At 42.3% G+C, this 15,684-nt stretch overlaps 1 protein-coding gene across 1 annotated transcript in view; it reads right to left on the bottom strand.

The window, feature by feature from the left end:
- The window catches only part of ARMH3 (armadillo like helical domain containing 3), a 123,479-nt gene that overhangs the window by 36,358 nt on the left and 71,437 nt on the right, over window positions 1-15,684 (bottom strand). The window lies entirely within an intron of this gene.

Raw genomic sequence — 15,684 nt, 5'->3', positions numbered from 1 at the left:
TCCCAGATACGGCAGCAAAACCACTGATCACTCCTACTTCTCTGCCTCATTTCTCTCACTGATTGCACCAACATACTCCCCTTCCCTTCCAGGTGGATCTAGAGGCAGGTATGAGAAATCTAAAATTGAAAGTAAAATAGTAACTGGGCGGGGGGGCGGAAATCAAACTGGAATATTTCCTCAGCTTCTCTTCTGCTGGTCAGGTGCAACTGAGAAGACAAATGGCAAGACAGTAAAGTCTCCCCAGACTAGGGTTTGCAACTCATGAGACACACTGCTGAGGTAAATGCTCACGAATGGGAACAGCCCATGTCAAGTACTCAGCACAGATGTGCACTAATAGTGCCTGGAGAACACTTGCTTGGCCAAATTACACCGAAGCAGCAAGTCAGGACTTTCACTCTTACGTTCATCAACATGAAAATTCACTCCAGCTCCCTCTGCTGCACTCTAATGGGTTCCCTCCTCCCCACACCTCCCCCTGCAGAGGGGCTTTCAGCTACTTTCTCCAGACCTCATCACAGCTAAGAGCCGGTGCCTGAGTCGAGGAATAAGTGATATTCAGTGGTGCCAATCAGAGCTAGTGGAAAGAAAACCTGCCTGGAAGCATCCTTACTTCTTTCAATACAGAGATAAAGAAAAACAGTGCAGAGGAGGTGGGGAGTGGGAGAAGAATAAAAAAACCACAAACAAAAAAAGACAAAAAAACTCCACCCAAACAGAATCTGCAGATTCACTGCAACATTCGCAGCTGCACACCTCATCAACACACCAGATGCAGTCCATGCGCGGGGGCAGTCACTCCAGCAGCTGCTCCTACAGCATCAGTACGTACTTAGCACAGGGGGGCTTCTGCAGCCTCGCCAGCCTTGACAGTTACACATCAGTAAAGCAAATTCAGCAGGGCCCCTGCCAGGCTTCCCGTACCCCTCCTCCCTCCAAAGGAGGGCAAGCAGGCAGGTAGAGACATGCCCAGACTCTTCCCATTTCAATCCAACCAGAGAAGCAGCTCCTGTGAGTCACAATCACACTCTCCATTACCCAGCCTCTTGAACACTGCGGCTTTCAAGTTGCATGTTTCATGCCTGACTGGAGTCATATTTACACTCCTACAGGACACACTACAAGCTATTGAAAGAAAAGGGAACACAGACTTACAACAACTTAACTTCTGGCTTGACAGAAGGTTTGGCAGCTCGGAGGGGTTCAGTGCACTCACATGGTTCCAACATTTACCAGGGAACAGATTTAGCATTCATTTGTATCCACTGCTGTGAAGCACTTCAACATGGGCTGCCTGCTCACAAGTCCCTGCTCGGATCTGAGCTAGTGGAGCAGCACCTGCAGTCACAGCTGGGATTCACCCAGGGAAAGCAAAACCAGCAACCAGCTGCCACTGCAGTAAGACTCAACAGACATTAAGGAAGAGAAAGAATTCAAGTCTCCTTCTTCATTTCCCTAAAGGCAAATGGACAACTCCTCAGCGACTAGAGAAAGAAGTTCATCTGTTGAATTTAAGCAAGCTCTTTCACTTTGAAGAATTCCTTCCCAACCTGATTTTCTGCAGAGCTGTTTTCCTGAACCCGCAGGCAGCCTGGGGCAGAGAAGCATGAAGAGCTTGGATTCAGTCCTGGCTCTGTGTAGCCAGGTTCTTACTGCCCAGCATACGCTACCAAGGCCAGGCTCTGCACGTGGTACAGCTCCTCCTCACACATCTGCTACAAGAAATTCCACTGCTACCCAGCCCAAGCTGCTGTGCAACAGCAGCGCCTTTCTGCATCAACTACTCTGGTATGTCTATTCCTCCATTTCTCAAATGTCCCTGGGACATACTTTTAGACAACTGGCCTCCTGGGCTACTGAGTAACAGCTGGAATTTCACTTTGCAAAGCTGCCACTCCACAGGCATTTGTTCCTGGAGACAACAGGGGACTGGAGCTTTTAAGCACAGTCTCCCCCTTACGGACAATAGAACAGCAGCTTTGCCATCATTAGTTCACACACCAGATTGTAACAGCTGAGCCTTGGCAATGTTTTATTTTTACACTGTGATTGCCTTGATTATTGGGATATCAGCCAGTACCTTTGGGGAGGGGGAAGGGAGTGGTTAAAGCGCTTGGAAAATATTTGTGATGTGCTGTGCTCTACTGAGATTTTCATATCAATTGTGCAAAAAAGGAAAAGAAAAGAAAAACCATGTGTTTGGTATTCTTGGAGCACTAACATCTTCAACGCATTTGGAAAGTAAAAAAAAGGTAAAGTCTCAACTGAAAGACAAAACACTGTAGTTCCCCAACTAGCCTTTGATAGTGTGTACACTTACATATTTCCACACTGTAAGTCTCTCAGTGGGGCTGGCTGCCATTTGTCATACAAATTTCAGAGTGCTTTTGGGATGCAATTCTCTAGCGACTAGAGAGATGTCTGGGGAGACGTCACTTTAGCAACACTGCCTCCCTTGACAGATCCACAGTTCAGCAGACAATCCTTCCTGGACAAGGGAAGGATGATGAACAGGCAGAAGGCGAAACAATGGTTCAGGAATGAAAAACTGGTTCCTATTGGCTTGGCTCAACACGGACGCGTAGTGTCTCAAGGCAGACCACCAGCAACCTCCGCATTCTTTATTCCTCTGTCTCCAAGTGAGACTCATTTACACATTAGCCATGCCAGTGCTCTCAGAAAAAACACACATTCTCCCATCACTTCTTCAAACTCTTCAGAGAGCAAGCCACCTAGACACCATGGTGCCAGAAGCCATACAACACCACATATGAATTCATATTTTCTTCAGGATGAACAACCTAGAATACTTTCATTTATCTATTTATTTGGGAAGGAGGGAATGCAGGAAAAATATAAAGTGTTCCACCCTGATTTAGGAACCTAAGTGCCAATGAATAATTTATTTGTACTAGCTGTATTAATCACCTTATTAGACAGTAAAAATGGGTCCCACTGTAACAGGTATTGTACAAATACAGAGTGGTGGGAAGCCTCTGTCCCAGGGAGCTAATGATCTCAAATGCAAGAGAACAGGGAAAGCTCAGAAACTGAAAAAAGTGTGGTGGCAACAGAAAACATAACAGTGCTGTTACTTACTGAGTGTCATGAAAGAATTCAGTTAGAGATAAATCAAGGATAGAAAAACACAGAAAAAGAATACTGAAGAAAGCACAGAGACAGGGGAAAAGGAGACAGAAGGGCAGACAGGATCAAGAAAAACAGAGGTGAAAAGACTGCAGGACAGAAATGATCAGAGTAACAGCAACTGATGACAGGGCATTCTTGTCCTCTGCAAACTGGAAAGCTCTGACTGGTGGAAAGTTTCCACTTTGGCTGTTACTGAGGCTGTGACAATTGGCCAGTGCTGAAGTGACTGAAGTGTCCTTCCTCCTTCGAAAACCCACGGGCTGGAAGGTGAGAAGCAGGGTAATCTACAGGTGGGCCCTATTATTCCCCTCCCCCCCAAATGGTGACATCTCTCACTGCCACTTTCACTTTGAGCTATGATGACTTAAGGTATACCTCCAGGTGAGTTGCATTCCCCTCCTCACCATCTTCACTGCAACAGGGCTTGCTTCTGCAATGTCTCTCCAGCCACTAAGTAACATTTAAAAAAATTGTTTCTATGAAGTCTTTAAAAACTGCCTAGGGTTACTCCTTGATAAGCAGAAACAACCAGTGCTGCCCTTCAGAGAAACTCAGGGTAAAACAACTTCTGAAGATGCAGAGTCTGCGGACAGCAAAGCACTCCTGTGAAAACCAATAGGGCATGCATGGAAAGAAAATATTTACTGGATTCCTCAATTTAGTTTGCCACTAGTTGTAACATCATGTGTGAGAAGTGAAAGCACCAGCAACACTAAGCTACCAGTTCCTGAATTCCTAGCATCTTCCAGTCCATATGCACCTACCAAGGCAAAGAACACCACCCTGCCTGCCTTAACCTCACAACAAACTGGTCTGCGTCCAACAACGTGCAGGGAAAGCAAAATCACTATCCTCAGGCAGGCAGCACTTCTTTAGCACGTTTTCTCTGACCTCCAAACTCTCCCCATCAAGTTATTGCAGATGAGCTGTCTAATACCCACTCCTGCTTGACAGCAGCTACGTTTCCAGAGTCCCATAAGACAATGCTGTCCTCTTGTCCTGAGCAGTGAAATTAAGCACTCTGGAGGTGCTGGAAGTAGGCTATGAGAATAACAGAAAGGTTGCAAAGCTTATTATAGATACAGGAATGCTAAGTCATCATTCACTGCATGAACCTGGTCTTCGCACCTACATTACAGGTCCAGTATGCAGTGCCTGGCATAAAACATTCTTGTGGATACTCAAACATTTCTTGTACAATAAAATCAGCACTGTAAGCTCACTTCTTCCTACATCCTGTTACAGTGGAACAGAAAAGCAGCAACACTTGGCTGGTATTTACCCCTTCACAGAAAATCAAGGGTGACTTTATATCCACTACACACATTCATCTTCTCAACTGAATGCTTATGTCAGCGCAGCACACTGGGCAGCAGTGAGTGCGTCCCTGTCTTCACTGAGTAAAGCTGAATGCATAGCAAAAGGTGGACAGTTCACCTTCCCTCTGCAATAAAAAACTGACAGTATCTGAGATGGACAAATACTCCGGCATGCACTAAGCTTGTAGTACCATAATGAAGGCTAGGAACAGGCAGAAGCAGGAAAGGGCATAGTTGTCTTTTATCACGCTCCACTTTATAAAGCTGCTTTACTATCCAAGGGAGACCTGGGATACAGTAGTTATTGATTCCTGTTCCTGAAGAATAAGTGACCAGTTTCTCTCTGATTTGCTACAGCATTTCCCTCTCCCTCCTGCCTTAGTCTCTTAGTTTAGGGAATAAAAACAATCACCTCCACGAAGTGTTTTAAACCAACACAGTGAAAAGAGCTTAAACTGCTTTATTATGTGATATGTTGGAAATGGCTCAAGCACAAGTCAGCAAGTAAATTACACATAATACAGAGACCAAAATTAATACAAACCACCTATCCTCTTCCCCTGTTCATGCCATCACAATCATGGTTGCTGGAGACCCATGCAAAACTCCCAGCCACAAGCCACCCTTCCTGTAGCAAGCTGCATCTCAGCAAGCTGCTGTTTGGGGCAAGGATCCTGCTGGCATTGCTCTCTTACGCACTCCCAGCACTCAAGACAATAAAACCCCATCTGTTCAGTGCCTGCAACAATTAGATTGAGTTACTCTGTATGTACAGCCCCACCTGGCAGAAGGTGAGAGGGTTTAGATTATTTTAACACATGTCCATGAGGCATTGCTCTAAAGTACATATACCTGCCATACCTAAGCTGTGTGCATCAATTAAAAGCAAGCAAACCCCTCGGAATGGTGCACTAAATTCTTCATTCTACTGTGGTTTAACTCCAGTTTGTTGAATTTCTTCTGCTCCTACACATTAATGAGTACTGACATTAAGCTAAAAGTCCACAACTCACAGGGGGAGGCATTTTCTAGACACAGTAATAAACTGCAGGGGAGAATCCAAGACAAAAAGGATATTTTAGTCAAAAGCACTTGCTTTACAGCTCACTGAAAATATCCGAGTCAGCACTGCTGCAATTTCAAAGAAGAAATAAGCCTGCTACACCTGTTCAATTCTGCCATACTGAAAACTATCGATTGCGATGACAGGCTCCATGGTAGAGGGAGATACATGGTCTATTTATTTAATAAGGAGGGGACAAATGAGCACACATGTGCCAACCGAGCATCTTGCAATTCCTGGCATTGTTTCACCAAGCCCCATTCTGCAAGGGCAGAAGCAGAGGATGTGCTTTCTGACCCACCATGCAGCATCTTTCCACTTCGCTGTTTGCTGGATACTAACCTCATACCATCATGGCTTGCGGGATATGCCAATTTTATCTTCTTACAGTTCATGTCCATACATTTAAGCCAAGCAAACCAAACACCTCCCACCCTCACACCTAAAGGACTTCTATTTGTCTCCTTAACTAAGGAAGTCCTCATGGGTGAGCAGTTAACTCTTTCGGCACAGTTGCACGACCTCACTGGAGAGTACAATTCAGGGAATTTATCCACTCACATATTTTCATGTGGCTAGAGCAACACTGGAATCATTCTTGTGAGACTCCCAGACATACTCACAGTGCAGGCATAGTCAAAATGCACTTCTGTTCCCTTTTCTGAACAAGTAGGCATCAAAATTCTTAAGTATACATAACAAATGGCACTGCTAGTTTAACTGATATGAATGACAAAGTAGAAGATATTGCCTACATGTTGGGAGTGAAAATATCTATTGATACTACCCTGATCTGTGTTCCCATTCTTCTGCTGATCTGTTCTTCTATAGCAAAGCTATGACTTGATAAGGAATAAATTTCTCATCTCGATCATGTAATTTATAAGAGAAATCAAATGACACATTTTATGGCACATCTCACTGCCCTGAAACACCTGGCTGCTAGCGGTGAGAGTATGATGAGAGTTTACTCTTACCAAAGTAAAAGCATTAAAAAGCCAACCCTCTATTACACCTCAGTTCCAGTGAGCAGCAGTGAACTAATACCTGCTCACCTCCAAATACAAATTGGTGCAGTTCGACAGAATACGGAAACATCACAAATATAAAGCCTGCCCTCTGGGCTTGGGCTGCTGGGCACTAAAACCTGCAACTCGGTCTAGCATGTTCAAGATGCGAGAGCTGACCATGCCAGGAGCGACTCCTACACTGGCATAGGGAATGTTTAGTCATAAACAGCACAATGTCTATGCTTCCACAGTTGCGTTACTAATTTTGAAATTTCAACCAACTTCTAAAATGAGAAGCCCTCCGTAGAAGGTTTCTTAATATATGCTTTTAGAAGGTGCCTACTGCCCTAGGTCCCTAGTCCTGCCTCAATATCTGCACAGATCCATAATAAATAATTTTAATATGGAAGTATCTTTTTCAGAGTCTAAACAACCTTTTCTGCAGTACATGCTCCCCAGTCGTCTTATCTCATATATACTCCAAAGTTCTTCAGATGTGCCAAACAAGCAGAAAATACAGTCCACGGACCAAACATGCTGTGGTTCTTTTAGTATCTAAGCACCCTTTGATGCAAAAGCACGATACTCTCTAGTAGCCAGATGTTTGAAAGCAATGAAATTTTTCATAAAAATACTGCCTCAACACCAAGTACAGCCCCTGAGCTACAACTGCCTTTAAATCCCTCACGTACAAGGCAACCTGCTCTCTAAAACAAATACAAAGGTATTAAGAAACAGCTAATGAAGAAAGTGAGGAAAAAAAACCCCACACAAAACAAAGAGAAGAAAAAAGAAAATCACTTGACAGTGGTTTACCAGACAGGTTTGCAGAGCCACCCTCTCTGGTTAAGACCTGAAGTAAAGAACTTTTGGCAAATATTTATTCTCTGCAACCACTATAAGTGGGTCAGCATCTACCCATTGGTTCATAACTCACATTACAAACTGCCATCCAAGCCTCCTGAGACACAAGACATTGCAAAACTTCAAACATGCTCAAAAATTTGATAATTTTTTTTAAATTACATGAAATATTTTAAATCACTTTTATCCCCATTAGTATCTTAATTAGTATTTTATCATAAGATGTTTAACTTTAGGGAAAGCAGAAAGTCTAGCTTATTGGATGCTGCATTTAGTGCAGAATGCCATATGGACTGCACACACCAGCTTCCAAACATACCGAGCAAAGAGTGAAATTTAAAGTTTATAAACCATCCCACTGGGACCTTTTAAAGCTCTCTGAGAAAAGCAATGAGTATGGCTGCTAGTCTAATTAACTTCGTGAACACTTGCCATCAACCCCATTTTATCTCGAGTGTGCGGAAATGACTCTTATTACCCCCTTTTGTCAGGTGCAGGCTGGCAGGTATTGCATGTGGCCCTGAACACCCTCTTTGCAGACTGTGGCAGCAAGGCAGAAATCTCTCTCTTCAGGTCACATAACACAACCTTATTCTACCCATTCACAGTAAAAACTGTGCCTGTGACAGAAGTCCCAGAGGGAAAGGAAAGCACTGAAGCACCAGCATTTGTCTGGATTGAGCGAGTAAAGGGTTAGAACAATACAATCTAGTCCTGATGAGACTGGATATCAAATCACATTAGGAGAGAGAGGGGAAGGAACATTGCCTAAGCAAGAATCAACTACAGTCAAACCTACTTCGCAAAGGAAATGAAGTTCAGTCCCACAATGATATTTAATTAACTTAACTTCACCAAGTGTCAGCTATGGTTGTACCTGCACAGCCATGTAAGTCTAAATGGAGTTCACAGTCTTAACCTTTCAGACACTACCAGCTACCATGCAGACTAAACCCCATTATTTACAGTCCATTCCTCTGAAAATATAAGATGCTGCAAACTTCACACTATTTTCTCATCAGACAGGTGCAAATGGAATCACATTTGCTGAGAAATGTCTGATGGAAGCGACTAAAGCGATGTGATGCCTTGCCTTCCAAAATCCAGGACCAAAACGAAAGCATGGACTCTGATGACCACCACCACCCCCCCCAAGTAAATACCATGTCCTCAATAAAGATGTCATCACACATCATTTGGGACAAGGTGAAGTTGGTTTTCAGTGCCAAGGAAAGCTGTAGAGCCAAACACCATTACAACCGAATGAATGGTACTCTTGTTACGATATTTATTTCATGTCTGAAAGGCTGGAGGATCTGTAGTTGATTCACATTCTGTTTTCCTGAGACAGGGTGTCTGGTTTATGTACCAGTGGAGAGCTTCATCTCATCATAGATATCTAACTCCTTTGCTGTAAGTACTTCATAGGTACCCATCTTCTTCCCTATTCAATTCCCTTAACCAGACCTGCCTCCCTGAAAGCCAAGCTTCCTCCCTCCCGTATCTGCAGATCTCACAAATCTACTTCTCAATATCTAAGGAGTGATGATCAGATGCAAGTGATTTATTGCAGTTGAACAAGTTAGCAGTCGAGTTACTGACAACAATTAAACCCATTGTGACTGCAGAGTAAAATGCCATACCTTAAGCTAGCCTGTGCACCTACGCTTATAGTTCATCAGACAAAAGGAGAATGGGAGGTCAACTCATCACAGCCCAACTGACAAGTGGCAAGTTTTTAAATCACCTGCCTACACCAAGGTTCTCAGAATCACTTCAACAGTCTTGGGTTTTTTTGTTTTTTACTTTTATTTTGCACATCCTTATCCTGCGCCAAATTTCAGTCAGATCTTGGCAAAAACCATTCAGCTGAATTGGACGTTGAAGGACAACCCCAGCATGCTTTGGGGTGGCAAACATTCTAGTGCCATACAGAGGATGAGAAAATTATTTTCTTTCAAATACCCACACTCCCCTCTCACCCACCATCCTACCTGACATATACCACCATACACCTCCGCTCACCTCTCCCTCCAAGCTTTGATTTTGTAATTTATACCTACATTTATTTTTTCTGCTCTGTTCTTTGTATGGGTGTTACTGAAAGCAAGGCCAGTGAAATGCATTTTCTATTTCAAAAATGAAGTATGGTTCTCCAATCTAAGAAACAGTGGAGCACCAAACGTTTCAAAGTTAATTGCTGATGTTTTCCTATCAAGCAAGTCAAAGAAAAAGCCCAACTCCTACAGTGTTCTGTTACTGATATGTCTTACATTTTAAAGTGTTTTTCAAGGCTCTTAAGAAAACATAATGCAAAAAAGCGCCACTTGCTTTTAATCAGTTACATGTGATATAAAACAGGTGCACAGAGGATCTGCGAGCAATAAGGAGGCCTGGACTTTTCTTTATGAAAAGAGAGCTAAAAGGTTTGTCTCTGCTTTTGTCTTACAATAGCTAATACACAACTACACACTGGAGTGGTAGATCAGTTCTAACAGGGCAGTAACTTTGGATGGTTCAAGCTAGCTTCTTTGCAAAGCTTAAGCTACACAATTCTTAAGCCAGCACCACCAATTAAACCTTCCAGGCCTTGGGCCAACCTCAGAGTTGCGCAACCCAGACTATGTTTTATCACCTCCCTTCCTTTTCTTTTTTAAACACAAAGCATCCATGTATTCAGTTGTCGCTGACAAGGTTTGTAGACACTCAGCAGCCTGGGAAGACCACACAACTTCCCGAGTTCAACAACCAAAACTGGGTAACATTTTTTAATGTGGCCCCATAATCAAATGAAAATGCAGGAAAAAACCAAGCAAACCTGATGTAAGGAGCCAAATGTGCTCTCGCTATTTGCAAAATAACTAATACCAAAAAGGAAGTCACCACACTTGGTTGCATTAATTCCTATAAACTCTATGGGATTCAGAATTGCTCTGGAGAACACCAAAACACTCTAATCATTAAAAGGCTGTTGAAACCTTGAATCCTCATTTTACTATTACACTCACATTGGCAAAAATGCAGTGCTGACTACTTGCTGACTACTTGTATTAAGATATTCGATTTTTCCTCAGTTCCTTTTAGCTCTTCATTCAAAGACTGATGGCAACGCTTCTTTCCTGGTCCAGTCGCTGCAGCAAGCTGATTCCTATTCCTGCCTCACCTCACCACTCTTCTGTCTGCATGCAAGGGGCCAGGATCTCCTCCCTGGTGTTGCTTGTGAACCAGTGTTAACAATTATCATCTCAGTACTAGAAATGTTTGAGATAACAGTGCTGCCATACACTATGAAGGGAAAGCTGCTCAATTTAAGCATTTTGGGAAATACAGAGAAACAGGCATATCTTACAAAAAAGGCATTCAGCATATGTACAGGTCACTATTACAAAGTTTTAAACTGCCAATAATTACTGCATGTTTCTGTGAGTGATACTGCAGATTCCCCCACATTTAAAGAGGAAAAAAAAAAATGCATGGCTTCTATTACCTTGGCTAGCATTCATTCTGAGCATATGCATAATTACTTACTATTCATAGGCACACACTTAGAAGTTTCTGACAATTTAACCCAGAGCAAAGACTGCTCTAACCTAACTGATACAACATTTCTTGCCAGGCAAAATGCTGTAAAAATCTTGCTCCAAAAATACTAGTCCAACTTGCAGCAGAAAACCTGTTAGTGCAACATAAAGCAATCAGGCTGCTCACTGTTCACCTACCAAACCCCGTTTTCCCTTCACCCACACTGCACTTGCTTAAGTCATCATTTTCCTGACTATATTTAAAAAGCATTCTTCGCCACCAGCTCTCCACTGCCGTCTAAGTTAGCTTGCATGGCAAAATTTCCTTGTCTGTTGCAAGACTCCTAAAGGAATTAAACCATGCAAGTCATTAAAGAACTTTGATTATTATATTAAATAAAAGGTCAGATGATTACAGACCCCATTCAGTATCAAAGGGATTAATTGCTGCTTTAACAGCCAACATGTGCTAGCTGAGCAACACAGCAAAAGTGATATGGGCTGTGGCATTTGATGCTAATGAGCAACGACACTTATCAGTTTGAGAGAGCCAAGGCTTGGCAATATGCTTACTATACAAAAAAGAGAAAACTGCATAATTCTCTCTCCAGAAAAAACCAAAACATACCCACAAAAAGCAAATAACAAAAAAAAAGAAACCTATTGCTATCTAAAGGGCAGAAGTACATTCGCTTCACAGACAAGCCACATTGTGATACTCAACAAGATAGATGATCAAAATTGAACCAAGTTGAAGATCCCTTTCTTATAAAGGATTTCAAATTTAGAAGTCTGGCTTTGTTTCAAATTCCAAATGAAACTGTATGATCTTTAACCTCTCCATTAAAATTTCATACTTATCCTTAATTTGAACTGATTAAAAACTTTGGATAAAATTCAAGATTTCAGTTCAACTTTGAAATATAAGATTTGGGAGAAAAATTGTGCCAAATCAAATTTCCATGTTGAAAGCATCCAACTATTAAAAAAGAACTGAGGTGAGGATATTTCAAAATAAGAATTGGCAACTAGTGAAAAGTATTTTGATTTCAGCCTTCTTCCACTGGAAAATGGTTACATGCAAGTTCTTTCCAAGCTATCTCTAAAATAAACCCACTGGCTCTAGCACAGAGTATTTTGTTGCACGTATACACACAGCAGACCCATTAGGCACTCAAGACTAACTGTTCGCCTCCCCTTTCTAGCGGGGCTCCTCTTGCCACAGAGCAGGAGGCTCAGCTCAAGATCTATGGATCTCTAAGTCTTCAGATGCTACTTCTCTGCATTTGGAGCACATGTATAACTGTTCTGTGCAAAAAAGTCACTGCAAGATAAATGTGGCTGTGGGGCCCCTGGCAGGCCAGAGGAGCTGACAGCAGGACCAAGTTTGGGGCATATTATTCTAGGCTGGCATGCCTGTTCGTTGCTCAGCATGTTTGCCATTCTGCCTTAATAGAAGCCAATATACTTTCCCTGACCTTTACTTCCTGCAATTCTTAGAAAGCCTGAAAAATTAATATTCAGGCGACTTCTAAGGCTTCATTCTGCATAGTGATGAACAGGGAGAGTGAGCAGAGAAACAAAGAACCTCTCCCTCAATGCAAGTGGCACAGGAGAGCAGGAGTAAACAGAGTGCTTACCCTCCTTAATAGCAAGGGCAAATCTGAGTGTCAATAAACCTTAATGACTTCCTGCCCCAAAACACCTCTACCGTTATGCAACAGGCAGAATTGAGAGGTGGTATGAAAAGAGCAAAGACAGACCTCTAGCCCCTATAGATTCTCTGCAGTTACATGTTGGGGCAGCTCATGAAAGCTCCCAAACAGGTTGTACTGGGCTTTTTTAGACCCTCCCTCAAACCAGCTCTTCACAACCCAGTAACAGAGCCACATCAAATATTGACTGCCTTTCCTGTTTCCTTAAATGGTTTTCAACATACCATCAATCATACCATCACTTAGCCATTTCAGGGAAACTGCAGTCAGTTAGCTTCTAAAGGTCACGTTCTCTTCCAGCTCTAGCAGGAGTTAGGATTCACCACAACCCACTCGACTGGGGCAGAGTTCAGCACAGTTTACTTTCTCCTGATGGTGGGCATCATTAAGATTCAGTTCCTGCCCCACCTTTACATGTACAGCGTTGCTATAGGAAGTGCCAGTCGGGTTCAAATTGCAGAGTGCCTGCACACATGGAGACGGAGGTCTCTTAGGAGTGCCGAGCTGCAGCCCCTGAAGCTGATAAGCGGGACTTCTTGTGTCAAAGGATGTCTTGACATTCTGACCTAAAGACTCAAGCATCCTCAAGATCACAGTGTTTAAGAACACCAACACTACAATAACACTTACTCTATATGTATGCACTTTTGAAAAAAAAAAAAACAAAACCCACAAACCCCAAACCCAGAGACTTTGCTGAAATAAACAGCATATTTAACCCTTCTCTGGGTTTGAGGTCAATTCCCAGCATGATTTACTGCTCCTGTCCATTAATTCCACGACTAAACATGGAATGCTAAGCAAAACTCATTCAGTAAAAACTTATTTTTTAAGTAAGAAATAGACTTAAAAAGACTCTCTGAAGTCTCTGAAGCAGTCTAGCTTTCTTTTGCTATTACAACTTAGGATAAAACTCTTGCCATTCTGAAACACAATGGGCAAAATCCCCATTCCCATATAAAAATTGAAACATGTATGCCTGAAAATATAAATTACAAATGTGGTATTTTTCCAGGAGGTTAAGCTAGTGAGCGGTTTCTCCACACTTCCTTGCAGCACAACTCCTCCATCCTGGCCCATACTCACTGAGCATAACCATCATGGTGACTGCAAACTGCAGAAAAATGAAAAGCTTGCAGCCTACTGACGTCTTCTTGAATCTCGCCACTGTCCTGCGGTCTTAAGAGCAACAACTCCTCAAAATAAGTCTCAGGACAGCCCTTCTGTTCAATTGCTGCATGGATAAATTTCAGTAGGTCTAGGCTGATGTACAGGAGAATTCTCTCAATGCAAAAATACAAGCCTGAAGCACAGGAATCCAGAGTGAATCTGTTAAGTTTTAAATGCAAAATGAGATCTTTGATCCAGTCTTTAACTGATTCATGAAACAAGTCAGTAGATCAGCTTATCTGAACTTCTGTATACCACAGGCTGTTCATTTTTCAACATTATCCTTGCACTATGTAGTCACATGCCAGTAGCTAGCTAGAGCATCTTTCACAAAGGTACTCTGTTCACATATGAAAAGGGGAAGAAAACCAATCCCTTCTGTCATTTACTACAATGGTTAATTACCTATTAAAAAATGGGTACCTAATTTGCAGTTTCAATTTGGTTTCAGTGTCTACCCTTATGTTCCCTTTCTGTTTTGGCATTTTGTCTTCTTAAAGATGCTTGAACACCCTAAAGAGCATACCTCAGGTTTTGTTTTAAAGAGATTAAGATACTGAAATCTTGAAAGCATTTTTACCAGCCTGTCATAACTGCGGCTTCTCTGTCCTTTCTCCAGTTTTTCAACATACTTTTTGAAACAGACACCAGACAAAATTGCAAAATATATATACCATAAAATCACTTTCGTGCTCCTGCTAACATTTCAAGGGTCAAATAAACCTTTTTAGCTGAACATTTCATGAGAGACCCAGAGTAAAAGCTGCCAGTCAATGCTTCTTGAGTCACTGCTTTTCAAGATACAGCCTTCTTTTGCAGACCGGCACTTGCTTTTTCCATGAACTGCACTGCCTGAGAGGTTAAAAAGCAATCCAGATCACATTGCCTCATCTACTTCATGATTTAACCTTCTGCCAGTCTTCCAGTAAATTGCAAAATTTATCAGAAATTCTTATGTCCTTTCTGATCACTGAAAACTTACCACTAGCACTATTTTCATACTCATCACCTAAGGAAGTGCACCCTCGACATCCTTGCCTTCTGGGGCTGCTCCATGACAAGTGCTTTGTCACATCCCTTATTCTTGGAATCTGCAGCATTGTTATTGATGCACACTGCTAACTCCAAAAGGAACACTGAGTTTCACATGTCAATAGAACTTCAGTAATCTCTGCTATAAAACTAACAAACAAAGGTTTTAAATACCTCTTCTCTCTACCATCACAAGTTTTCCAGTTGTGCAGATGAGCTGTAATTGCATGCACGTCAGCAAACAATACTTGGAGAACCAACAGAGAAAATTTAAAGCCAAGTCTGACCAGCAGCAATCTCAATGACTTCTGAAGACTTCCCCCTGCTCTGACGTTCAAGGGGCTCTCCAAGTTCCTCTGGGCACCTGGAGTTCCTTTGGTAATGAATGCTGACGTAGGACCGCAAATTCCTAAAAACTCTCTGTCGATGAGCAGCCTGGATCATATGGTTTGTCTGCTTTAGCCAAGACGAAGTTTTTTATGCTGAAGAATTTGAAACAGAACTAGTGATTTCTGAAATTGCCTTATAGCTGTAGTCTGCAATGTGTTATTTGATCGCATCAACAGTTTTGGGGCCATCAAGTGCAGAAAAGTGACAGGAAGACAAGTTTCAGCTCTGAAAATAGGCTGTATCCATGTTTCCTCTCAATTAACAATGCTAATAGCGTGTAAACACATTCTTCATCTTGCAACTGTGGTAACGAACATCAAGTAACTGCCAGGGAAACATTGATTAGAATGAATTTATGAGCATACAAATACATTCTCTCTCCTCTGCAGGAACCACTGTTCATCAGTTGAGCTCTCCAACGCAAAGGAAAAACCCAAGCTGCTATGA

This window comes from Gavia stellata, chromosome 9, assembly GCF_030936135.1.
Source record: "Gavia stellata isolate bGavSte3 chromosome 9, bGavSte3.hap2, whole genome shotgun sequence".
In the NCBI taxonomy this organism is placed as follows: Eukaryota; Metazoa; Chordata; class Aves; order Gaviiformes; family Gaviidae; genus Gavia; species Gavia stellata.
This window is presented reverse-complemented; position numbering and strand designations above follow the sequence as displayed.